The sequence below is a fragment of the Lissotriton helveticus genome, chromosome 12 (genome assembly GCF_964261635.1).
Source record: "Lissotriton helveticus chromosome 12, aLisHel1.1, whole genome shotgun sequence".
In the NCBI taxonomy this organism is placed as follows: Eukaryota; Metazoa; Chordata; class Amphibia; order Caudata; family Salamandridae; genus Lissotriton; species Lissotriton helveticus.
In genome coordinates, this window is record NC_136073.1 from 834756303 (window position 1) to 834784146 (window position 27844).

Below are 27844 nucleotides of genomic sequence, written 5' to 3' on the forward strand. Positions count from 1 at the left end.
TTAACCACCACATTCACACTTGGATGGCTCGCTGAGTATTATAATAGGCGCTTTTGCTCTGTAAACATCTTTATAATGTGTCCATTTGGCTGCCGACTTGCAGAAAGAGTATTTTCATGTTAAGGTGGCAAGAAAAATAGTGGCCCAAAATGAACAAGGTTATAGAATCCCGGATTTGCAGAAAAGGCCAGTCGATGAGCTCTATGAGATTTCGGAAAAAAGCAGAAAGCAGAGATAGATGGAAAGAGTAGGACTTGGTAAGGCTCTGCCTCAGATGTAATTGGTAAGATGCTGTGCATACACAAGGACCTGAATAAGGCAGGCACTAAGAGGCCAGATGAATTAACCGGCATTCCTTAGTTTCTACAGATCTTTAAACCGAAATGCAACCCCCACTAGAACATTTCAGAATCGTTCACCAGCCAGCACTTCACAACAACTGCCCCACCTCTTAGAATCACACTTCACTTCCGCTCAAAAGAGGTCCATGAGAACTGAGTAAGCAAAAGACAATGCACTGACGGATACATTTAAGGGTGGGAATTGCAAGACCAAACACCCTACAGCAAACTTCGTCACAAAGACAACCACCATAATAAACCAGATCAGCGTGCGATATGTGAAGACCCACCCACAGCCATTGAGAACCACTGTCACCAACACTGGCTATCGAACCACATCATTACACCACTGGGGTCAGGTGAAACTTAAGAATGTAACGCCCCACATCACAGCTAGCCTCTGACCGGAAAACCTCTCGGCAACAGACCGAATATGACAGCTAAGTCCCAAGAGATAAAGGAACTGGAGAAAACAATACTTCCAGATATTAAATTACAAAACATACAAACACCAAAAGTTACACATATCGACGAGCCCCCTGACACCCACCTCAACACTTTACCACATAAGAGCAACCTCTTAACTCCCATTACAAATTAGGCTGGTGAGCAGGAGGAAACAGAAGTAGGAAATCTTTAGGTTTAACGAAAGAAAGACATATGTGGAGGCTAAAGTGCTAGATAGATAGAAGACCAGATATCGTTTTTCTGTACCCTCAAATAAGACCCCAGAGAGCACATTGAAGAACGACGAGACTACTAAATGCTTGCCGTGGTTATGGCGTAGTGATTTTTGACACGGCTAGCAGACTCTGCATTTTAGCCTCTACGGTATTCTAGAGCTGTAAGTACTTTACTAATGATTGTTGCCCTTCAAATCCGGCTCGTACAGTAACTCTGGCAAATAAAGTTCTGGAACAAGGATAAATAAGGAGAGGAAAATATAACTAAGAGCATGGGTAATGGGCTCAATTGAAACTGCTTGTAACCAGAAGTGAGGAAGCACTGTGTCAGGGATACAACCGTGCAAATGATGGGGAAACATTCCTCAAAAATGCAAGCCTGCAATTTCGAGATACTACAACATTTGGATAATTAGATCACACAAGAAAAGATCGATAAGTAATCTTTAGTTCAGCAGGGATCTTCGTGTGCTTAGTCAGTAGATCCACCTCTAGACAGCTGTTGATCCTCAACTCGGCACTCTAACTTGACATGCATGCATTCACTTATTCATAGGAAAGGGTGCCAAGCCTGTCCCTCCTACAGAGATCCAGAAGAACTAGCAACAGATACTTCTATCCTAGTTGACATGGCAGAGGAGGGCTTTTGACCAGATCCTCCTGTACATATACACTACAGCAATAATCAATTAAACATACCAGCTGCAAATGGGTGGCAAATCGTAAGATTGCCACATCCCCTCGGCACCACTGTAGGGCTACGGTCACCTTAACCACACAACCCCACATATTTCTAATTTCTATCAAAGCTACCTTGCCCTAAGAGACAATTTAGGACTTTGCTTGCCACGTACCACACTACAAGGGGAAGTAACTGAAGAATGATGTAACAAAACGTAACACACAACAAAGTAATAAAACAATTCAAAGCCGTCCGACATTGGCATGTGAAAAGATCACAAGGAGCTCAAACGTTAAAAAAAGTTGCTTTGAAAATTGAGTGCTCAGTCAATCAATCCGTTATAAAGGTCCTAGTGACAAACACGACAATCTACCAGGCACAGGGTTATCTTAGTAGCTAAGGTAGAGATTCAAAAGTCCTCCTGCACACGTAAAGAAGAAACCATTATTTGTTTGGTCAATATTTCAGATGTTCTGTCCACGTACTGTCAATATGGTCTTTTAGAGTGCCCTCTGGTAAAGTAAACCGGCGTCTTTACCGTTGAGATGGCATCATAAGATACACAGGGAGCTATTTAGAATGAGAGTATGTTCTCCTCTTAGACATCCTACACCTTCTAACAGAGGACTAAGTAAATAAACTTCATCTTGCAAGATACAATGTAACCCGTTTTCTTTGGGGAATGCATTGCTAATTAATAGCGACTCTAGGAGCCTTTAACCTAGAAAGAATTTGGAAAGTTCACTTTTGACCATTCTATGAGAGTCACTAAAAATACATCTGTTCACTCATGACCAAAAGTTCATGCATAAAAATAATATGTTTAATGGGGTTAACCTCACTACATGGCTCGCCTCATCAGATCATTAACCAACACCAACCGAAAAAATGCCTTCCAGAGCACCCTGCTGACCCAGTTCCTATAAGAAACAAACCGCTATTGACAATGGCAATAATTTCATCCGTTGTAAAGAGAAAAAAGTTCTCCCAGCTTTCAATACGACAGAACAGTTGTGACATGGACATCAGCCGGACAAAATCGCACCCACAAAAAGAACAGGTACTGCTCGTGCAGCATCAGCAGTACAAGTGAGAGATCAGGGACAGAGGGACACAAGCACAGAGGTACGAGAAAATACAGAGCACGAGAAGCAACAAGTCAAGAAACACAACCACATGGGACAGGTACAGGAGTAGTACATGCTTTCCTCAGATACACAAAGCAGGTACTGCAAAGACAGCAATGGGGGAGAGAACGACAGAGAAGACATACAGCGTAAGCAGCAGCAATGTAAGATTCCCATGACTCGAACAGCACAGTTATAGCAGAAGTGCAGGAAGCTTCCAATGTCCTTAAGCACATTTGAGTGCTACGTGGAATGACTTCAAAAAGACCAACCAAAAGGGCTAATTCATGTCTGTGAGAAAATTCAGAGTGCACTTCAGGAAGCATGCGTAGTTACTTCGATGATCATCATAGACCACCGTGGGAATGGCATATGGCGGGAAGAGGAACGTTTGTGAAATATCCGAATTTCAACAACAATTTTTTCTCTCAATAAAAGTTATCAGGAAAAAAAATACTCAATACAATGAGCAATGTGGAGACCAGGGTCAAAGTGAAAAGTGAGAGCTAAGACCTGCAAAGCAGAGACTGTATTACAGCTATACAGCACATGCATCAATCTCTTAATTTCCAGTGGGTAACACTTTCAAAGGTCAAGACTTATCCTTGCTACCAGTTGTTCACTTATAGGCCGTTTGTCTCGTGATGGCCACGAGTGCTGTGTTCGCCCCGTACTTTCCTCCTCTTTACTGTTTACCATGGAAGGGACAGTGCCACCAGACAACTGGAGACCCACTGAGTCAGAAAGTGCTTTGTTCATTGTGGGGTGCCCTGCCAATCTGACCATTCACCCCACACCTGCTCCAACACCGTGGCAACTGTGACTGCCATCCTTTTCAACCAAGCTGTATATCTGGCATGTTCCTAGTATGGACGGTGGGTATTGTCGCTGCTACAGTGAATGTAAGTAGGGCCAGATGCCCGTCCGTCTTGCAATTCATTCCACGATTAGCCCATTGAAAGGGCACCTCCCGATCACTAGATGACACTGCCACTTTAAATTTCCTGCCATGGTGGGCAATTTGGTTGCGACCCCATCTGCGACATCTTTTAGGTCTTGCTCCCACAGCGGTCCTGCTCTGGCCACTCTAGGACTTCACCAATCTCACCTGGTCACTCTTTATCTACTGTGGCACGACTTCCTGTACTGAGCTCTGATGATCCTCTGGAGTGTAACAGTTATGGTTTAAGGTTTCCTGGGTGAGATGGTCGTTCACTTAGTTATTGTGGACCCAGACAAAAGCTTCTCTCTCAGTATTACTTCTTTCTTTGCATTACTTTATAAAAATACTTGGAGCGCTTTACAACAGAACCAAAATATATTTTTTTCTTTTCAGCCACGGGAAAATTAAGTGATTTGCCCACAGAAACACGGTGTTGAGACAAGGCCGGGATTCATGCCTGGGTCCCAAATTCCTAAATGGCAATTCTAGCTTCTACGTTGGATTTCCTCATATACACAAAATAATTTAGAACTTCGAATCGCATCAAGTGATGGCTCAAGCCTCCCACTAGTGATGTAAACACAGGCATCCTACCACTTGGTGCCCTAAAAAACGAGTCAACAGAATCTGTAAAAGCCCATTTATGAGTCCCACGGGAGGGATTTATGCCTTGCAATGTACTTGAAATCTACTGAGAGGAAACGGAACGAGAGGAAATAGACCCTTAGGCAGGAAACAGCCACTACATCTGGAGTCCAAGCAGAAGGCAGACGAGTTTGATTTTTGTATAAATTAGTTCATTAAAGGAGGAACTGAACAAGGAAGAGAGGTCATAAAATGAGGTCTTTAAAAGGTAATTTGATTTGTTTTAACTACCGATTGGAGAAGAACAAAAATCTACAAGCAAATACAGAATTCACGTTCATAAAAACATATTGTGGTAGCATAATGTTGGAAGGAGAAGAACCAGTATAATGTGTGCCGATTAAATCAGTAAAAAAAAAATAATAATAAAGCTGCCCAGAAATAAATATATTAAAGACAGAATGCCAATGCTTAATGTTTTGTAGCTTTGCCTAGTGCTTTCATTCCCTTCTGATCCCCCAAAGCACTTTCACGGTGGTTGAGTAAGAAGTTGTTTAAGTTCGATTCCAGCAGGGGTAGGTATAGTCATGAAAAGCAACATACTGTGTTGTACATACCAGCTCAGCTGGCAGGAATGCCAGGAATGCCCCCTAGCGCCCAAGGAGGGGGATCTGCGCTTGTCGCAAGCCAAAACATGTATGTACATGTGCACATACAACAATATGCTACACAACCACAACTCGCAATGTGTAAGGCCCCTGGGTGCCTTCACGTGAAGTCCAACCAGTCAATAACTCTACCAACCAATGAAAATCGCCTGGGCTCTACTAGTGAAACACCGCAAATAACTCCATCTGCCCCAAGAGATTTGTACCCGCTTTCCAGAAAGGATTTATCAGAGCCAGGATTTGTTAAACGAGTGGGAGGCGATGAGGTAAAGCCATGCTTGGTGGGATCACAGCTGGATTTTCAAGACCCCAAAAGCTTGCAGCTTCCAAAATCCTAAACTTATTGTTTTTTTAATAAACTGCAATGACGGGGGCCCGGCTTTACTTCTCAGAAGTGCTCTGTAACTCTCTGCAGGGGATGCACATTTGAATTTCCTGTCTACTGGAGCTGTGGTGAAGGCAAGCTCAGCAATGTCTTAGGTAAGGGAGTGGAAAAGCCCCACTGATCAGCTTTGTGCAGCTTCTGGAGCTTAGTTGGGCACCAGATGAAGTCAGAGGCTACATGCTACCATCACTATTGCCCATCGTACCTATACCAGATTACTATAGAGAACCATGATAACTGTGTGAAATGCTACTGGATGATTTGGGAAGGATAGGCGAGTAAAGGATACTGGATATTCGGGTCACCTAATGCTTCAAAAGTAAGAATTTTGTCACTGTTGTAACCAATAATGGCTGTTAATTTCCTCTCAGACATTGCAGGCTCGAAACTAAGAATCATGCAGACTGAGTGGCTGTGGAATGGCCTCTACACCGATGTGACGGAGTGTACCAGGGCCATAAGCACGGCCTTGGTGTTCTACCATGCTTCATTGTGAATTAGCTGATTCACCCTGCTTGACTGCTCTAGCAGCGGGCACTTCACCCGGTTTTGGGGGGAGGGGGGTTGCCTGCTCCACCTACCACACTCTTCTTCACTGCCAGTGCTCTTATCTGGCTCTTCCATCCCTCAAGCCACTTATCACAACTGACTCTTCCTGGCCTGCACTCCTCCCAGACCCACTCTTACAAAATATTGAGAAGTACAATATAGCATCAATTGTTAGACCCAAAACCGCAGCCCCATAAAGAGCAACTGGAGAGTCAATGGGAAGCGGAAGAAGTGGAGGAAGAGATACCCCACCCACTCAAACTTAGTATAGCTTTTGAGCAAATAAGGGCAGTTATTGTCACGGCAGAAGCTTTCTGGTATAGGTGGAGTTTATCAAAAGTCAATACACGGCACTAACGTGGTATTAACCCCCCACAACTGAACTGCACCAATTCTAGACACCTCTTAAGGATGAAAGTCTCATTTGTGACTTCTTAACAGTTGCACATATATTAAATGCGCAAATCAGCAACAGATACTTCACCAACCAGTCTTACTGGACCAGTTAAGCGAGGTATCTGGAGAGATATTATGAAGTCCAATGAATGGAAGGAAAGTGGCAGGAAAGTTTTAAAAGTGAAAATCAGGGAAACAACTTCCATGGCAAGTGGAGAGTATTATGAAGTCCAAGTTCCGTTGGTCAGTCCAAGTCAGTGACCTATGGTGTAGAACAAATTTGGAGGTCGTGGAGCTGCAGTGCTGGGTGTGCAATTGGAGTTTGACAAGAGATTGAAATCAGACAGGAGGAGAACCTGCTTTGAAAGTACCAATATTGACGAGCTGACACAGAGTGCAGGTTTGACTATAGCATAGTCAAACTGAGGACCAGAGCTTGCATTTGTGAGTCAACGGTAGGCAATGGCTAAAATGGTTCAGAGGGGATGTAATTTAACAACTCAGTTAATAGATTGCCTACCTAAAGCACAACTTAACGCATGAGTGTGCAACTGCTAAGGCCAGTAGCATGATGGGAAAATGATGACATGAAAATATAGCACAGCAAGCAGATCAAGTGTGCGATGAGGTGACTTGGATGTAAGAACAAAAAGCTAGTGCGCATGCAGCTCTTCGATAAGTTCCAGATGCAGAGTGGAATGGACAAGTAGACGTTCACTACGAGGACCTGCTGAGAGAACTAGAGATCTGGACGACTCCTTCCTTCTTCGAGGTCTTGGAGAATTGTTGCTGTGTGCATGTCCAATACTGGGCAGTGTTCTTAGTGAATTTCCCACTTGCTAGTGAGGAGTTTGCAGAAAGCATTTTTAAAGTCACTTAAGGTGGCCGGAGAGGCTTTTTTTAACTGAGAAATCCCTGCTAGATAGCTTGCTTGGGCCAATGCTGTGACAACAGAAAGTAATGCATTTAGTCACAAAATCTGAAGTTTAACTTTTCTCCTGCACTTAAACAACAGATATCCACGGTGATCGGGAGCAGTTCAGTTGTAAAATGGGCTTAAAAAATATGAACATGAATTTGAACGCAGAGGTGGCAAACAAACTGCAACTGCGCTAGGACCCATCACACCCTGTCATGGGTCCTAGCGCAAGGAAGGAAATAGCCTGCCTGGCTCCAGTTTGAACTGTGAGAAACAGCAATAACCATGGTTCAGGGGGCACTCCATGTCTCTGTGCAGTGGTGCCACTGCATTGGCTACACCAGTGTAAGCTACGCCCCGGAGAAGGTAAGCAAAAATAAAAAAAAATTTAAAACCTTGGTCATGGACTATACCTGAATCCTTAGATTTGAGCAATAGAAAGGACATTCAATGAAACTACTACATGCACCCATAAGTCTCCAGGTCTTTCAAAAAATTCGGAAAAACCACCTAGTTCATCACCAAACATAGAAATTGAGCCTCTCAATTGGACGCAACCTGGATCTAAATCAATGAAACTGTAGATGAGCCACAGAGGATTCTTTACCAGGACCCGATACTTCGACAGGTTTCACCTGCCCAGAACTACCTTAACAGCTACTGCCTTTAGGCTGCTACACAACTTGTACTCACTATCTACAGAAGTTATTTGATTTTAACTGGAGTAAACATCCACTGGGAAGCATTATTAGTTTGCAGAGTCATGGCTTATAAATTTGTAAAGTCAAAACGTAATACATACTCATATTATGGACTCACTGATGCAAACCTCCTGAAAATTCGCTTCCTTCTGAAAATGAATCCTGTGTCAATGCAGGATTCTTTTTAAATTGTAAAGCATGGTATTTGGGCGTATATTGTTCCATTCCAGGAAAGAGGAATCTAGATGCTAAAGTCTTGTATATAAAAGCCTCACTTGTGCTTCAGCCCGAATGTCACAGAAAAGTTTCCCTTTTAAATCTGTGCACTTTCCTCCTCTGTCTGTAACAACGCAATGGCCTAACTCGGCAATTATATTTTGGAACACAATTCTCAAGTTATCTAGTGGTATGAAGTATTTGAGACTTTGTTGCACACACTCACATTCAAATGCATTTAATAAATTTGGTTTGACACTGATTAAGAGCATTTCTGGGGTCAGCGTGTGGCATATTCTTGGAGGCGTAAGGGCATGCCTCGGCATAACTCTCCCTGACCTGACGTCCTTTGAAGCTGCAAAAGTCCTAGATAAAAATAGACTAGTGTGTGTAAATATAGGGTGCAGCAAGACACCTAAATTTGAAACAAGGCGCCTCGCAGTTGATCCTGGCGAAAGAATGGCAACACAAAGTTCCTCCGAACAGGTTTATATTTAGACAATCGTGTACTATATATAATATTTTTAATTTCAAGTAAAAAAAAAACCCAAGAAGCTATTAGTCAAGACTGTTAACAAAAGAAAGGTTGCTCCTTTTTCCCCAAGTACGTAGGTATTCTCCGTTTACACTCCTCAAGCAGCACCGATGGTTCTCAATCTGGTGTGTAGCGCTACTGATCGGTAATAAGAGATTTCTGATCAAAACCACTGATTGATGCTGTTAAATGAGCAAATAAATACTTCTGGATAGCATGAGTTTTGTACAAATGATTTATATGCTGCAAAACTGGGAGAAAATGACCACAAAAAAAAAAAAAAAAAGTCAGTGTCAGAATTCGAGAGTCCTGGAAGTTTGAGGTTTGTTTTGGGAGGTCAGTCAGGTTGGACAGCCTGAAAACAATCTACTTCCTCAAAAAAATCTCGAACATCTGCAAAAAAACAGGAGTGGAAGTAACCTTGACGAGGGGGGGGGATCACCGGAGACATCTAAAGCTGCATGATCCCCGACAAAATCTTCTTTGGGCTGGTGCGGCATCGAAGCTGGGCAGATGGGTTTGAAGGACTTTTGTGAAGGCTGCCGGTGTAATGCGAAACCTTTGCTTCTGTGGCACTGCCACCTGTCACCTTGTGAACAAGAGCACTGGCTCCTCCACAATACACACCTGCTCGATGACTTTGAGGCGCCATCTGCTCAATTTCCAGATCGCGTCCTCAGAGAGGGCAGACTGCTCAGCACCAGTCTTAATCTCCCTGATCACTATGTCAGGTGTGCATGGAGCCATTAACCGACATTCGATGTATTAGCACACGCTTTTCAGCAAGCAGGTGTGGGTCGAGCTTGGGACATTAAAAGTGTGGGGCTTTTTGGATCTATTTTGTCAACATCAACGTCTAAGAAGAGTAGGATGTAGCCAACCCATCTTAGGCGCTTCTGTTAATTTGTTAATTTTCATGTGTTATTGGGTGGGAAATATTTTAATACAACTGTACTAGGTCCGATTACCTGCGCTATGCTCTTCTTTGGGCACTTGGCAGCCTTCCTTTCTCACTGTTGGTCAGGCTAACTGAGTTAGCAAAAGGCAGTGCGAAAGATAGAGTACTAAGAAGAAAGATGTTTGGTGATGCAAGGATGGAAAGTTTTATTATCCCATTCAATATCTTCTCCCATAACGGAACATGGTGAACATGTTTTGGTTGGTGTACGGTTTGCCTGCTTGCATGAAGCTGCAGGACTACAACATCTGATGAGCCTGGAAGGAAGCAGAGTCTTCAAATAACTGAAGAGGGCCTGGAGTAGGACTCCAACAAAAAAACAAGCCTCTCCCCGGTTATCCAAAGGTACATAGAGCAATGCTGCTGCTGGGAAACGAGCCAATACTGGTCACGACAAAGCTAGTCTCACAGGGTCAACATATGGATAATATAGGTTGACTAGGTAATGGGTCCAAATATAATTTATTATAATGCCACTGATAATTCTATTGTCATCAAAGCAACAATTAATGTAAGTAGCAATCACATGATTGGTGAAGCCCTTTTAGGACCATGCTGAAGTAATAGGCGTACTTGCCCCACTTTTATTTCCTGCACGCATCAATGGATGAATTGAGCGTGGAAGTGTGGGCAAGTCGATTTAGTGATCTGCAGGTGGATAGGCACTGTAAACCCAAACCTTTCCCAGAGAAGGAGCAACTCTACAACTCTGAGGCACTGCTAAAGGCATTGCCGCCGGTTAAAAGCATATTGTAGGTTTTGACCAACTAGGGAATTGCCCTTGGGAATAATGCATTCTTGAAATTGATTAGAAAGAGTCTTGACAGTTGCATCAGGGAGTTAGGGAGCGGAAAGCCACCCTAAAGATCACCGGTAGCTTAACAGAACAATGCTCATGTCAATCCTCCAGCTTCAGTTCTTACAAATTTTGTTGTTCATAGTTGCTGGGGTAGGGTCACCAAAAGTGCATATGGGAAATATGCACCTGTAGCTTTCAGCCAAGTCATGCTGCTGGAGCCAAAATAACGCAGGTTCACCACAGTCTAAGGATACAGATAGGTGGGTGAGAAGAATTATGTGGGTCCAGCTCAATTCCAATAGCTTTTGGGTTCTATTCTTCTGCAAACTGACGGCTACCAGAAACCACAAGGCTCATCTGGTGCATCCATCAGAGAAACTGACCACCTGTAACATCCAGACCATCCCTGCTTCTTAAAATTTCTGTTAATAATTCAAAGACTCACTGGTGAGTATGTGTCCTATTTCCGGCTTCTATAAATATTTGATCAGTTAACATCCCATCACAAAAGGCTCCTTCAGATTATTTTCGTGTCTTCGGTTTCCACTGCTTCGATATCCAAACGTTCCTACGATGTATGCCGCCCCCGATCCCACTCTAGCAAACGACTCCTATCAGCAGGTTCATCTCGGCCAAAAAGTAACAGCCAACAGCTGTCAATCAAGAATAATTTTGTGTCTGAAGCAAATGTACCCGCTACTAAAATATTCAAATATTTATCTTTTTAAGACTTTTTTATGGCCTTATACTTATCTCAAATATTTGTTGGCATATCAGGTAAGCCTAAAGGTGTACATCCTTAAATGAGACGCTGACACCTGAAGAGGCCGGGAACACCCTAGACAAAACCATTAAATAAATTAAGACTCAACAGCATCACACATCTTCGAAGAGCGCCTTTACTGTTACACAATAGTGTGGCACTACTTTACATTACAAACAAAGAACTAACAAACAGTAAAACCATCTTGCATTGTGTGCTCCTACATACAAAGCATCATTTTTAGAAACCTGAAGTAAAAACCATAGTACACACCAACAAAATTAATGAATGAATGGATAAATAAATAAGACCAAGCAAGTGAGAAGTTGAGGGCTTGAGGCTACACGGAGCTGGCAGTGATTAAAAGCAACGTGTGCGTGTGAGGGGGGAAAGGAGCACACAAGGGAAAAGCAATATGTAGTGTTTGGGAGGACACAGAAAAAGGCGAAGCTAACACGGTGCACAGAGGAGTTTGCTGAGTGGAAGAAGCACACAAATCAGAGCCTGCAGCATAAGAGGAAGATAGCAGCACAGGGATGGGAATTTGGGCAAGCAGAAGTAATAAAGAGAGAGAACTAGAAAACACATGCACTGCTGCGGTGCTAAACCAAAAAAAAATATTAAAAAGTGGTTCCCGAAAAGTGAGCAGTGTAAGACTAGAAGCCAGCCAATCAAAGATATGGCACAGGCTCTATGCTCCAGAGGAGGGACAAACATGCGATTGACAAGGTGGGACAAAGAAATCCATTGAATAAGAGGCAACAAACCAACCAAGTGAAAAAGCCAACCAATGGAAAGCAACAAATGGGCTGTCAACTCGATAAACCCACAACAGGTCTTTTACAACCAGATACTTGGACTGTCTGGTAGGGTTCAACTGAAAATGAACATAAAATAAAAATACTGCAAGTCAGTCATGCCATAATACATTTTTTGCATCAAGTCCACAGTTATTTTACTGCACCCCTTAAAGAAGTACCCCAAAATTAACCTAGAAAGGAAGTTCCCCAAAAACGAATCCTCTAGGCCACCTTTGGAGAAATCACACTGTTCAGTACATTTAACGGAAATTCTAGAAACACGTCATTTAGATGCTGCTGTAGGCCACTTTTTTTATGTGAACTCCAAATTAATCATATCCTGTGTCTTATGATCAGGTAATTTGGATGTTGGGGTTAGTAACACTGAATTATTCCAACTCACTTTCACGTCAATCAAATGCTTGTCATATTGATCAATGGCAATTAGCAATTGACAGCTAAAGGGACCTGACCAGCAATTGCTCTGCCATGAAGATTCACAAGAAGCCGCAATCGATAATTGTAATCAAATATTTAGAAAATATTTACATGAAACACTCCAATGCTATGCACGGGACAAAAGTATCTAGTAATTTGCTTTGTCAGAAAGCTCTTTTTTTTGTCAAACAGGTGCACTCTAAAAAGAGAGCATGCTCCGACTGGAGACTCAGCTTCACTGCTCTGCGCTTCCAAGAATGCCCACGGCGGCTCAAGAGGCTAGCGAAACGCAATCCCTTAAGGAATTATCTTCAAAGCAGGGCCAACTTTTTCAAAGCCCTCCTTGAAAAGGCACTCCTATGCCGCCAGACAGAGCACCCACTAACCTCCTTGGCTAATGCAATAACTAGTTTGTGTGGCGCTCCAATTGCTGGCGGCGCCATTTAGTGCATACCCAGTGTCCTTGTTCCATTTAATAATATGACACCAATGCTACATTTTCACTTGAAATGTGGTTTTCCAGGATCAAAATATGTGCCAGGTCTACCCCCTTTCACTCATTTTTTTAAGGTTCGTCTAGAGCCAGATTTTAGCTATGCGACATCCTTATGTAATCAACAAAAATCCTAATTGAAAAATACACACATATTAAACGATCTTTGGTTCCTACACTGGCCGACTCAACTATCATTAATATTTCTTCACCATCCACAGCATACAGCATGGAGCAACAGGTTAGCCCACTTCATCCACCGACACTCTTACTGCAATTGAAAACATTTTCCCTGATCAGAGGTACACATAAACCTAAAGAGAAGAGCACATCAGCGCAAGCCTCAACTGCTCTACTTCAGTAGCGTAACATAAAATGATTAGGGCCCCGATGCATAATGTGAAGAGGGGCCCTTGAGTCGCCCACAGATCACCGATATTCATTGGGCTTGGGTGGAATAGGACCCCTCTGAAGGGTTTTGGGACCCCTGAAAGATTGGGGGCTTGCATTACCCTCTTGCTCTTCTTGAAATGTTCAAACTGAAAATGCACACATAATAAGTTTGAGTGTTAAAAAGCCTTTCGTAAAATGCAGGCTTTAAAGTAAAAGTATGAACATTTACCAACGGAAGACTCAGTCATACCTCAGGACCAGAGATTACATCCTTCTCGCCACGGAAGTTCACAACAGATCAGGGAACTCCATTCGGTGTGGTGGCTCCAAGAGTAGTCTAGAGAGACTTTGAAGACAATGGCATGCCTTGCCTGGATGCATTGTTTTGTTGCGTAGCGTGATGACCGATCATAAAATGAACATTCCATTCTGAAGGAACACTTTGATCAAGGCATGCTGCAAACTGAAATGCATTAAATATCCTCATAATATGCCAAATACGAGAGGCCACAGGACTCTTGATATAAGGTGACTTCGCACAATAAAACGTCATACTATATCCCAGGATAAGACAAAAAAGAAAGGGAGTTTAAGGCTGGTCCACAGGGGATAACAGCAGACTATGTAGGTGAATCCCATTGAGATTCATGTTACGTTTATTAATTTGTGAAGTGCACTAATGCAAAGCTATTTGGCTCTGGGATGTGAACATTAAATGGGGTTAGAGGTAGAGTCAGTTATTAAAATAAGATTGAATAACTTTCCCAAAAGTGCAGACTGCTGAAGGAAGGGGTTCCACAGTATGGCTGCCGCAATGGCATAGGCAGATCTCCCGCGGTGGCTGTTCCCACTCGAGGGACAGTCACCAAAAACATATGAGCAGCACATAGGGCCCTGCTACTTTATGCATGACTCCGAATACCAAGACAAAGAGCAGTGTCGGTATATTGCTCTGAGAACAATGGTGAGCACTTTGAAGGAGATTCTGGGTCAGATGGGCTGACCATGAAGAGATCTTAATATTGGCATGCTCTGTCCTCCTTTGATGGACTTGAAATAAACCAGACAGCAGTGGTCATCGCACGACCTGGATCGTGCCTTCCAAGTCCCATCAGGCATGTACACCTGATCACAAATTAAACCAGTGGAAGAAAGTTGGGTCCACATACATCACAAATGCGTCTCAAGCTTGAACTACAATAACCAGCACTTAAAGGCTTCTTCGGAACATGAGGGGCAGTGTGGTCTTGTCCAATTAGGAAAGCTGTAGTAAAAGTCTTAAAAAGCTCTTCCCAATAAAGGACTGGTTGAAGAACTTGTGTTGATACAACTGGAGCACATGTGCTTGTTTTAATAATGTAGGTTGCTTGTTTTATTAATGTAGGTACACATATAACTTAGGAAGTTTGTTTCTCACTTTTTTTCCATGTTTAATATTACTTCATCTAGTCTAGGTATGAAAGACTTGTAAGCTGTGCTTAATTTGAGCTGGTGGTTTCCAGTGCTCACCACTAGCACATTATTATCAACACCGGCACTTACGACAGCTGTCACATGGTGGCGATGTGTGTATAATTTAACTCCTTGGCTGCGGCGGTAATTCCGCCGCAGCGCTAGGGGGGAGGGGGGCCGCGTGGCGCCGCCATGCTCGTGACGGAACCACTCCGTCACGAGCCTCAGGCGCGCTGTGCTTGTGACGGAGTGGTTCCGTCACGGCCCCGCCCGCTCAATGGAACGCTCAGCACAGGTGCGAAATCGCTGCCCGCAGGCGTGGCGGTGGGGCCGTGACGGAACCACTCCGTCATTAGCACAGCCCGTCCGAGGCTGGTGACGGAGTGGTCCGTCACCAGCACCCAACGGATTAAAGAGGAGCAGAACAGCAATTGTTTATTAATTCAGTATATATCACAAACAAGCAATACCTGCTACTCAAGCTGTTTTTATAGCTTGGGGGGCCTAGAATAGTATGAATTGCCACACTTGTAGCAGTGTGCTGGTAAGTAGTTTTGTAGGTACTGTCACTGACAATGGGTGGTGTAAGTTGTGGAGTTCTCCAAACGAGGGCCCTAGCACGTTTTTGTTTTTTAACAAATTAAGCACTACTTGTAAGGGAAGCTTTACTTCAACCAGGAGAGTATAATAACATGTCTATTGTCTTCCGGTGGACATCTCTCTGGTTTGAAAAGGAGAAACATAAAAAAATTTACAAAGCCAAAAGACCAAAGATGTTTGACATCCATGTAGTACTCGTGTGGGATAGTACATGACCCTAACATATCACCAAGTCTATGCATACCTTTGTGCTGACTAAACCACAAACCAATTCACCTTGGATTAAATAAAGGCATGAAGAGAAGCTTCAATAAACAGACTAGGAGCAAACCCTCAAAGCTACACAAACAAGCATCTACAATGCAATAGGTCTCGCATTTACGTGAGTTTGAGATATTGGCACTGTAAATGACAATGCATTTTATTTATGTTTTGTTTTTTAAAACATAACTAAAAGGCATTTTCATTTACAATGTTAATAGCTTAAACTCTCTCAAATGCAAGACCGAAGTCAGGCAGAGCACTGAAACCCCGGAGCTGGCTTGGCTGCCACTGCTCTGCCGCAGCCTCTGCGCCCAGGCGCCATCCCTGCCTCACGGCTCCTTCTTCCAGCACGCTGCTGCCCTCCATGATTTGACCCAAAGCAAAGAGTCTGTGGTATCGCTCCCAGCAACATCGTCAAAACAAAATCACATGGTTATTTTACGATGTTGCTGGGGGCGATGCCGTCAACACCTTGGTTTGGGTGAAATCATGGACGGTAGAAAGGCATGCGACAGCCATGATTTTATATTGCGGTTTTTTAACGATTAGTTGGGCAAGCTGCGCACAACAAAATGCGTAGGAGCCATGATTTCATGCAAAATATAAATTTTAACGAGTTATGCGCGATGTGCACCCGTCCCGCGAGTGGTGGGTGTGACCTCGTTTTGTAGGTGAAAGCGCTCTGCAGACACAAGCAAAAAGTGGCCCCATTGCTAAAGCTTAAGTCCCACCAGTGGTGTATACATTAATTAAGCAAAGAGTTCTTGCTAAGGGCTAATAGAAGCTATACAGTAAGGACACGGTTAACTGTACAGTCCTGATGGGAGGTTACAAAAGAAGACAAGGTGGTACTAAGGAGGGACTAACAAGCCTATTAATGAGTTCTTGCTAAGGGCTAATAGAAGCTATACAGTAAGGACACGGTTAACCGTACAGTCCCGATGGGAGGTTACAAAAGAAGACAAGGTGGTACTAAGGAGGGACTAACAAGCCTATTAATGAATCAGAATCCAGCATTTACGAAAGATAATGGCATAAGCCAATGAAAAATGTGGGTGGGGCTTCAAGTCTATACTCTAATACAGCATGCCTCACAGCAGTGCATGCACTGCCCAGGCTCGACCTAAAAAGGAATGGGAAAAAAGAAAGAAATCAAGGTTTCTTTCCGTCTCCAAACATTCATATCAGCATGCCAGAGCTTTCAACAAGCTCTGGCATGCTGACAAAGTAGCTAGCACTGAGTGGCATGTTTCCAGTCCCGGCTGGACCAGCACTTTGTTTAGAGGGAAGCCCTCATCAAAACAATATATTGCTCTGCTGTGTGTTAAGGGAAAATTTTGAGTTGAGATAAAAATGTAGATTTAAAGACAGGAATAGTAGCAGAATCTGCCTGAAGCACTCGGAAAATAAAAAGAATAAGACCACACTCAAACGCAACATACATGCCATTAGAGCCCCAATAAGAGAGGTGTGCATGTAATGTCACAGATCAACACCCACCACCATGTATGGATTAACAGTGTTGTTGTTTTTTTTGTTTTTACAGAGTTTTATATAGCGCGAACTTGACCCGAATCGGGTATCAGAGCGCTTTACATAGCACCAGTTGCATTACATGAGGACACATTCATTTTTGTTAGGCACGGGGGATTAAGTGATTTGCACAGAATCACAGAATGTTCAGCGTCATTGCCGAGACTCGAACCCAGTTCCCCAGATTCTGCCATCCAATGGACCCCACTCATTCTCCATTCACTCACTACGAGCGCCAAAACTGGATGTTAACATTTTAGGTGGCTAACGTTCACAACAACAAAAAGTACATAAATTATCGGCAAGTGACACAAATCTCCACCTCTACCTGAAATAGAGCAAATTGTTCACTGTGATTGGAGCTCATCAGGACATGGGCCAGGTACTCTTTACCGGTAAACCAGCTCCTCAAACCCCTAACGTGTCACGTAACCTTGCCATTATTCGTTTGCAATATTTATGTACAACCTTCAGCATGTGAGGAGCTTTTGGTATCAAGATCCTGGTGAATGTCTCTCCTAGAAATAGTCATCTCACGAGCTTCAACAAGCATGAAACCGGTTTATTATACCTAGAATGGTGATTGCATTGTCACTTTCTGACTCAAAAGCTTGTGGTTTTGTTATGAACTAAGAATCGATGCAATGTGCTAACATATGTGCAATAACAGTGGATGCTATTGGGGGTGGATCAAGAGTGCCATTACCCACGGTAGAGTGCCCTAGCAACAGCCAGTGGTTACCAACAGTGGCTACCTCTTGCAAACAAGAATACACCCATAGTATCTTCTTTCCACGTCTCTGTGGGCAGGCTACCTGGTGCTACTTGGAAGTCACAAGTGTTGAAACTTGCTGCTGGATGTGCGCTAGTAAGGAGGGCCAACTACACCTGGATGCAAGCCAGATACTCTGGCAACATGCTGGTACCCACAGCTTGCTGTATGCCACCGAGGCCAGCTACATACAGCTAACTGGCTGTTCCTTACAGCTGGGTGCGTGCCAACAAGGCAGGCAACCTACAGCTGGTTGTGAGCACCAAGATCGGCTATCTACAGTGGCTGCATGCCACTGAGGCCAGCAACCTAGAGTTAGCTGTATTCCACTGAGGCCAGTTCTTACAGCTGGATGCATGCCAACAAGGCAGGCTACCTAAATCTGGTTTGTGCCACCGAGGCCAGCTCCCTACAGCAGCTGCATGCCACGGTGGCCAGCTACCTACAGTTAGCTGTGTTACAAAACAGGCTACCTACAGCTGGTTGCGTACCACCAAGCCCAGCAACCTACAGCAGCTGCATACCACAAAGGCCAGCTATCTGTGTTCCACCCAGGCCGGTTCTTACAGCTGAATGCGTGCCAACAAGGCAGGCTACATACAGCTGGTTGTGTGCCACCAAGATCAGCTGCCTACAGAGGCTCCATCCCACCAAGGCCAGCTATTTACAGCTAGCTGTTTTCCACAGATGTAGGGTTCTTACAGCTGGTTCCGTGCCAACAAGGCAGGCTACCTACAGATGTTTCCATGTCACTGAGGCCGGCTACCTACAGCAGCTGCATGCCAAAGAGGCCACCTACCTACAGCTAGCTGTGTTCCACTGAGGCCGGTTCTTACAGCTGGTTGTGAGCCACCAAGACCAGCTACCTACAGCGGCTGCATGCCACCTAGGCCAGCTACCTACAGCTAGCTGCATGCCAAAGAGGTTGGCTCCTTACAGCTGGATGTGTGCCAACAAGACAGGCTCCCTATAGCTGGTTGCATGCTACCGAAGCCGGATACCTACAGCTGCTGAATGCCACCGAGGCCAGCTACCTACAGCTAGCTGCGTTCCATCAAGGCCCGGTTCTTACAGATGGCTGCGTGCCAACAAGACAGTCTACCTACAGCTGGGTGCATGTCACTGAATCCAGTAATCTGCAGCTTGAGGTTCACGACTAAGATGTGTCCAGTGCTAAACATATCCACCTGCGAAATTGTGCCCATTTCTGGAGCATATAAACACATTGAACATACGGCTTGAGTCCACCTTTCTATGAAAGTAAAGCTTTACTTACATCCATTCCTATGCACTGGTTTCCGACTATGCTCAGCTCACAATAAGCAGACAGGTGGCAAGCAAGAGGAAGGACTGCATTACAAACCAGTCACAAAAATAATAGTGTGTGTAATTATACTTGCTGGTGCAAATTGAAAGAATTAAACAAAAACAATGCCCATTGGGCATCTTAAATGTGATGGCCATCTTAAACGTAATGGGCATCAATGTTCTGTGCGACTCAAAATGTCCTCATTGCCAAGTTTGACACGGTCTTGGGGATGTGCTGGGTATTGTACTGCTCCGATGTGATTAGAAAGTTGTCCAGGGACTTTCTGGAAAATAAGCGGCTGCTCTTGGACTATTCTTCAACTACACCATCACTTTTCCAACTATGTATTAGCAGGAAATGTCCCGCAAATGTACTTCCTAATTTAGGCATTTACAGAATCAGAGAGTGTACACAGAGCCACTTCAGACCTCCATTGTAAAACAAAGGAAAGGCTCTGAGGTAGGCAAGAGCAAGTTGGTCGGTAACTATTTCAAACTGTATCTGCCCATCTCGCCCTCTTCATGACCATGATTACCACCCCCTTAGATCAAGGGGTTTTACTTCGCCGGACCCACTCTACACACTCAAATTTGACATGAGTGCCACCACGGCCGTAGCGGGGACCTGGAGTTTTCCCAGTTGGCTGGAAGGGTGGGGGCTGGTTTTGGAGCGGTGGGACCGGTTTTCTTGCAAGGGGGGCGCGGTTTAGCATATCGGCCCCCTGTAACAAGAGCAGCAGTGCTTTGCACTAGCACCCCCCCAAAAGCCCCCTGGTGCTTCCCACTAGCATCCCCCAATGTTCTCCCCCCCCCCCCCAACCAGTCCAGCTGAATTGCCAGGGCTGGTTTGTGTTGCCAGACCAACCCCGAGTGCCACATTTCCTAAATGACTGCCTTGGGCCAAAGGCATTTATATAGTATTTACTACCCATAATGAGGCATTGAAGTGCTTTATTCTGGGCAGCATGTTCCCCTAGAACCCAAGGTTAGGGGTTAATCCAATGATTAGTGAAACAGATTTTGAGCTCCCAAGAAAAGCATCTAAGGACCATTAGCATAAGCAATTCAGTCACGCCAAAACACTGTAACAGAAACCATTTATTTGCCAAAGCCACACAGCAGTTGCCATTCCTATCAAGAGACGTAGCTCAGCACTGAGCTTTTAGATTGTGCTGCCCATCAAATTAAAAATAAGAATTCCAGACTATATCTACCTTGCCTGGCATACATCGCTAGGAGCTACAGAGGAACCTGTGCCACCACAATGCTTCGAAGAATGATTGGAACACTTTTCTCCCTACACAACACAATTTGACCAAGTGGATTATCATACATGAAGAACTCTACGAGAGGCCCATCGGACCAGACAAGTATATTAGAACAGAATTTTGAAGTAAGTCACTAGGTTCCACCAAATCCTAATCCTGGTGTCTAGCATTATGCATTTCCTGGGCGCTGCATAAGTACAGGGAGATGACACCTCTGCTGCATAATATGCGAATTTTAATAAAATTATTCCTAACTCCAACCGATCAAAGGTTACTTTAAAAAGTGTTCCATGCAGCGCACAGCGACAGACTACTTGTAAAGTGTTTAGGGTCATCTTTCAGTTGCTTTATTTTGGTGCTTAATTTGTAAAAAAAATAAAATAGTAATAAGTGTCAGGGCACAGGGAACGAGGCCACTACAGCTAGCGACAACTATCGACCTTGCCAGTGCTGTCAATGGCAGTACCAACACAACAACTAATCATCACACTCCTAAAAGTATGACAATTCAGACTATCACATGACCCCAATGCTGTAAGAATAGATTGGGTGGCAGGTATTAGTCATTTTTACTGTCTATTGAATGAATAAACAACAGTTGTCCTCATCTCTAAATTAGCTAATCAGCGTCACTGTGTGGCAGACTGTCGTAAGTCCCAGTGTTGACAATTAAGTGCTGGAGCGAGGCACCGGAATCCACTGGCTCAAATTAAGCACTGCTTTATTTAGGTATTAAACTGGTACAGAGGTGAAAGATTTGCATATTATAAACTATTGTACAGAATATTACAAAAAAAATAATGCCACAAATTGAACAGTTTCGATTTTTTTACACATTTTTGACAGTGCTCCTGCTCAATATTTACATCATTCATTGCAATTCCAGTAGCATGCAAACTTGCATGCACTAAATATTTTCTGTCTGACAGCTAGGTCTGGGCGCCTCCACACTATAAAAATAAAAACAAAGCTTCCTTGGATTTGCAGATGCTCGTTGGGAAGCATGAGAAGATTCTGAATTTCAGCCCCTTATTTCGAAGTTTAGGCTTAATGAGATTGAATAGGAAGCTTTCCCTGAATTGACTGCTGACATCGGTCTGGATACAAAAGGACTGGACCTTGGGGGTACACAGTGCCGGATACAGTAACTATTGTTTACGATCGGATTGCTTTAGCTCAGATAGCGGGTACCTTCTCCTGGAGTTTAAGGACCAGTTGGCTGCACACAGCAGGTGCAATGCCGTGGTTGTTGCACCCCTCCCTTCATGCCCTGTCTTTATACTAGCATCCTCCACTCTGTAGATTGCTACATTGATGCGCTAGAACAGATTCCACTTTAGAAGAACATACAACACAAAATAACAAAGTAACATTACTTTTATTGGCAGCACGCGTGAGAAGCAGACAAAACAGGACCTAGAGGTCACCCACACTGGAAGGAAAACGACTAGAAACCTCACCTACCACAGACGAGTGACAGGTTAAGGCGGATGTTTAAAGAGATCCTGGTGTGTTATCTCTTTCACAAACGTATTTTTCAAAAGACATGTCAAACTTTAGTGTTTCGAGACGGTGATGCTAAGCTTTTTACACTCAAAATATGTACTTATTTATAGAACTATCACACGAATGGCATCATCGCGGTGCTCGTTGCCCTTAAGAGAGGCTGGATCTGATGCAGATGTGGTCTTAGCCAACAGGCTAGCGGCGATCTAAATGTCTGCCCACGCCTCTGACTTCAGAAGATGTTTCATCAGACCTGCTTCCCCAGTGCCAGGAGATGATGCGTCAGTGAGCGATGGGTACCCAGAAAAAAGTGCTAAAACAAGGGGAGGTGTTTTGTGAGCTAATCTCCTGACAAGAGGGTAAAACTAAATGGTGGAGCAGATCGCGAGAGAAAGGAAAGGTTATTCCAGGAAAGAGAAGAGGGGGGGGGGGGGATCGGCAGAAACGTTTGGATGAAATAAGAAGCCTAGAAACATGAAAAACAGGGGTGAAAGAGAAAGAAAGAAATCAAGCAAAGTAGTTATGAAGGATGAAAGTACCACAACAAAAAAAGTAAAGAAACGAAATACAATTTGTAGGAATGCAGGGTCCTGGGGAATTGATTAAGGAGCAGGAAAATGTGGATAGGAAAATTAGAGGCAGGTACGAGATGATAAAAGGTCATGAAATTGTAAAAAAAATTGTTATGACACTGATAAAAAAATTACTACTTTAGAATAGTAATGAAGTGGTGGATGTCTATAAATATATAGAGAAAAAAAACAGGAGACCAAAGTGAGCACGAAGGGTGGAATCAGACTGGGGAAAAAATAGTCTGCAGGTGAAAATGGAGTACAATAACTGAGACGTGTTGAATGAGACAAAAAGAAAATGCGATAAAGAGAATTGAAAGTGAGAAAAAAGTTGCAATGAAGTAGGGGAAGTGTGCTCCATGCACGGCTACGGGCTCTGACGGGATGGGTCTCCTAACCCCCGGGTCACTTTCCGATCTCCGGTCCCGGCTCCGCTTCCCTCCCCGGTGCAGGCAGGGCTTGCAGGAAAGTGATATAAAGTTTCAGCTCTGGGAGCGTGGGCCGTTGGACCCCGGAAGGCGGGGGGTGCTGCCCCTGCCGTCCGTCCGCCTCCCTCCTCCCGACCCGGCCCTGCTGCCACCACCACCCCGCATCACCTGGCCGTGCCACGCCGGGCCCCACTGCCGGGCAGGAGCCGCCTTCGCTCTGGGCCTGGGCCGCCGCCGCCGCTCTCCTGCGCGTTGCTCCCGTTGGCAAGTAACAGTCTCCACGGCTACAGTCACTATGGCGCGCGGGGGTCTCGAGGCAACTGTTGCTATCCTCTCCTGCCTGCGTCACCAACGGCAACATGCGGCCAAACCGCGCCCAAGGAGCCGCCTTCTTCTCCTGCATACGGCAGGGAATTGGTAGACCGACCCGTCATTCACGTGGACCTCTAGTTGATTGGTTTGGAGAGTCTCCTCGCCTCCCTCCCACTTCAGGGCGGAAAATCAGGAATTCGTTTGATTGGCTGGATTGTTTGTCATTCATGTGTAGGTCTCTAGTCATTAGCTCAGGGACCTATGGACCCCAACCACCGGGAGGGAATACCAATGGCTTGCAGTTTGGTTGAGAAATTACACGCTGTGTAGCAGATGGTGAAGGCGCACTGTGTGGCGGGAGATTACTTGCATAGACGATAATAAACTCATGCCTGACCGAACTATATACATATGCAGAAGGTGCAAAATATTGTTCCATCTCAACTGTCTAATAAAACCGATAACTATTAATCCAAACTTTGCTGGAGTGTCTATGTCTGTGTGAAACCGTAACCTTTGTTTTTTTACTATTCATTTATATCATTGATCGAGCTACCGCAATAGTTGTAAAAAAAAGTATGTCTTCTAAAACACTTTTCTAAATTGTAATTGAAGTAATTGGTAGAGGCTAAACTAACGTGATGGATGAAATTCCATCTAAGATGGTCCCATCTAAAGATGGCCGCCCGGTTTACAGGCTGTACCCAGAGGAGCCTCACTATATGTCTTCATGGCCTTCTTCTGTTTCCACTGCACAAGGTGTCCCAAGGCACCTACCTGCACGACGCAGGTAGCGCCCGCACCTGCCAGCTGTCTTCCTTAGTTTCAAATTGCCTGGAGACCAGCTGTGAATTAACAAAGAGGATGCTGAAGAGAAAGCACAAAGAAAACGAGAATGAAAAAAGCAATAGGAGCCAGAGTGGAAAGAAAAAAACTAAACCGAGTGTACATTTAAAAACGATTGCTAAATGTTAAAAATATACGTTTTGCAAAAAATGAAATGAGTAAACGAAATATCAACCTACCTTCATAAATATAAATACGTTTTCTAGTCCTACTGATCATAATTTCCCAAATATTTCATATCACATTCAAATTAAAAACTTGAAAATTATTTGCAACACTGTATTGAGAGAAGAGCAGGCACTAATATTTTCCTATCGCGTTGAAGTTAAAAACGTGTTAGATGAGGCTTATATTTTTACATCATTCTTAAGAGAATATTCCTGTTTAATATCCAGAATTTCGAATACTGATGTGAAAAGGTTTGGAAAATATGCCCTTTTGTTCTGCATAAAGCTGTAGAATATGTTCCATTTTACTTTGTGAAAGACTTCAGTAAAGCCTTTATTTCCCACTGTTGTAAAATTTATGTTAATGCCTTTTGGCAACGTAGGAACACACCTTAGCAAAATGTTCAGCTCTCGCTGTAGAGAAAAATCCCAATAAATATTTCTTTCAAACTACAGAGAAAGGCCTTGATGAAAATGTAATTTTACACTGTAGCAAACGCACCTCTATATCTTTCTCACAAATTCTCATTGTAGCAAAAAGTCTGAAAACATATTGCATTTCAAGCTGTTGTGAGCAGCCCGCATTAAAGTTCAATTTTCCCCGTAGTGAACATCTCTAGTCAATATTTCATATTACAACATAACTAAGCACGTACAACACATTTAGTACCACAATTTAGCAAAAAGCTATCACAAATGTTTCCTATTGCACATGGATGAAAAGCCCTATTGCCAAATAAACAAAGAGGGCCTGGTAACAGTTCTCTCTTGTAAAGAAAGTCAAACCATTTTTGTTCTAGAAAGCTACTTCAAATTTGCTGTTCAAGGCTTTCCACTGTTGTATCTGGATAGAGGTAATGCCCTGCTCCATGGCCTCCCAAACTCCACAGTGACCCCCCGTAGGAACATCCTACATGCTGTAGCACAGTAGCGGCCCGTGGTGGGAGTGCTGTTGGGCGCTGACGTGGGGTGGGGGAGGGGCATGGTGGGGGTTAGTAAACTACGGATTACGGCCGACTAGAGCTAAGTAAACATATAAATAAATAAAAGGAATTTCGCTGCACGCGCTGCATCGCATTTGGAGATGCAGCACGCACAACTAAATTTGCCGTAGCAGCTTTCGTCCAGGGCCTGAAGAAATATGATCCCATCACCTTCACCCTGATGGAACACTATTGGTTCCATTTGCCGGACACAACATCTTCAAAACCAGCTGCATCATTTACTAAGCCCTCACAAACAGCACCCCACTTATCTTGAAGGCCAGCTCACCATATCTAGTATTCCTTGGCACACCCACAGCCAATCCACCATCAGACTGCAGACTAAGACGTGTAAAAAAAAGAAGAAAAAACAAGCATTGAAAATGCAATAGGTCTCGCAATAGAAGAGTTTAACTTTTTTCGTTTTGCAAATGGATGAGTGGCGTTGCGTGGATGAGTGGCGTTGCGTGGATGAGTGGCGTTGCGTGGATGAGTGGCGTTGCGTGGATGAGTGGAGTGTGAGTGGCGTTGCGTGTGTGAGTGGCGTTGCGTGTGTGAGTGGCGTTGCGTGTGTGAGTGGCGTTGCGTGTGTGAGTGGCGTTGCGTGGGTGAGTGGGGTTGGAATGCAATAGGTTTCGCATTAGAAAAGTTGTAGTTATTGGTCTTGTAAATGACATAATTTATTTATTTTTTCGTTGTTAAAATTGCTAAATTGATGGCTTTGTCATTTACAATGCCAATAGTTATAACTTTTGCGAATGTGACACCTATAGCATTTGGAATGCAACATGTTTTGTATTTACGTGACTTATATGGCAGCTCTGGTCGTTATGCTACATCTCTAGATAGTTTTATCTTTCGCAAATGTGACACCTATTGTAACACAATATGTGTTGTGAGGGTGAGTGAGGGTGAGGGGTTGAGGGTGAGGGGTTGAGGGTGAGGGGTTGAGGGTGAGGGGTTGAGGGTGAGTGAGGGTGAGGGTGAGTGAGGGTGAGGGGTTGAGGGTGGGTGAGGGGTTGAGGGTGAGTGAGGGTGAGGGGTTGAGGGTGAGTGAGGGTGAGGTGTTGAGGGTGAGTGAGGGTGAGGTGTTGAGGGTGAGTGAGGGTGAGGGGTTGAGGGTGGGTGAGGGGTTGAGGGTGAGTGAGGGTGAAGGGTTGAGGGTGAGTGAGGGTGAGGGTGGGTGAGGGTGGGTGAGGGTGGGTGAGGGTGGGTGAGGGGTTGAGGGTGAGTGAGGGTGAGGGGTTGAGGGTGAGTGAGGGTGGGTGAGGGTGAGGGGTTGATGGTGAGTGAGGGTGAGGGTGAGTGAGGGTGAGTGAGGGTGAGTGAGGGTGAGTGCGGGTGAGTGAGGGTGAGTGAGTGAGGGTGAGTGAGTGAGGGTGAGTGAGTGAGGGTGAGTGAGTGAGGGTGAGTGAGGGTGAGGGGTTGAGGGTGAGTGAGTGTGAGGGGTTGAGGGTGAGTGAGGGGTTGAGGGTGAGGGGTGAGGGTGAGGCTGAGGGGTTGAGGGTGAGTGAGGGTGAGTGAGAGTGAGGGTGAGTGGTGGGTTGAGGGTGAAGGGTTGAGGGTGGGTGAGGGTGAGGGGTTGAGGGTGAGTGAGGGTGAGGGGTTGAGGGTGAGTGAGGGTGAGGGGTTGAGGGTGAGTGAGGGTGAGGGGTTGAGGGTGAGTGAGGGTGACGCACTGTGCACCCAGTAAATGCACATTACAAGGGAGCTCGATCTTGAACCAGTATTACCTTGACGACCAGGATAAGGGCCTAAGGGATCTAATGCCTTACTTACCAACACTTCACTCGCCTATGCCTCATGTACAAACACCTACATAGATAAAAGGGTGCTTGCCCTAAATGTATTTAGTTGTGCCCTGGAGGTTTCAGCGCCGTGTTGCGGCGCCTGCGGGCCTGGTTAGAAAGAAGCTGAAAAGTTGAGCCGCTAACTCCCCTTTTGTTTTTTGGAACAACTTCTGCATTGTTTCATTCCATCTCTTTGTGAGTTGTGCTCTGGTGCGCACGCAGCTCGTGAACAGACTTCATTTAATAAATACTGCGTGACAGTGTTTAATCCAGTCACCTAATAAGGGAGTTTACGGAACACACAGTCTTCCGGAAATTAAACAAGTGTGATAGAAAGTATGATGCAAGCCTCAAGCCCTTGATTCGGCCATGCCCCCTTCCAGATTCCGGTTCCAACCTAGCCATTCTGCCTAGATTTAGCAGATCATGAGGCACAGCGCAGGCTCTCGAAAAGAGAAGACGACAGCCTTTGATGCAGAGCGCAAGTGAAGCTGCTGGCGGCAGATACATTCAGGCCCCTTTGTCCAGCCGAACCACGTGACCGTCTTTAAAGGGTCCGAGGTCGGGATGCTATCAGAGACAGTGTGCCCTGTGAAAAGATGGAGAGATAAGAGGTAGCTGCCCCGCCCAGTCTCTCGGGGGCTGGGAGCCACTGCACACCTTTGATGT

At 44.6% G+C, this 27844-nt stretch overlaps 1 protein-coding gene across 3 annotated transcripts in view; it reads right to left on the minus strand.

Annotated features, from left to right (window-relative positions):
• The window catches only part of RFX2 (regulatory factor X2), a 125950-nt gene extending 102506 nt beyond the window's left edge, over positions 1–23444 (minus strand). For 2 of the 3 annotated variants that reach the window (XM_078670660.1, XM_078670658.1), the window contains exon 1: positions 23246–23438. The gene's annotated coding sequence lies outside the window, so the exon portion shown is untranslated. Of the gene's footprint in view, positions 1–23245 lie in introns of all 3 variants that reach the window. The other variant, XM_078670661.1, reaches the window with a different exon arrangement.
• Between the last annotated feature and the right edge of the window lie 4400 nt (positions 23445–27844).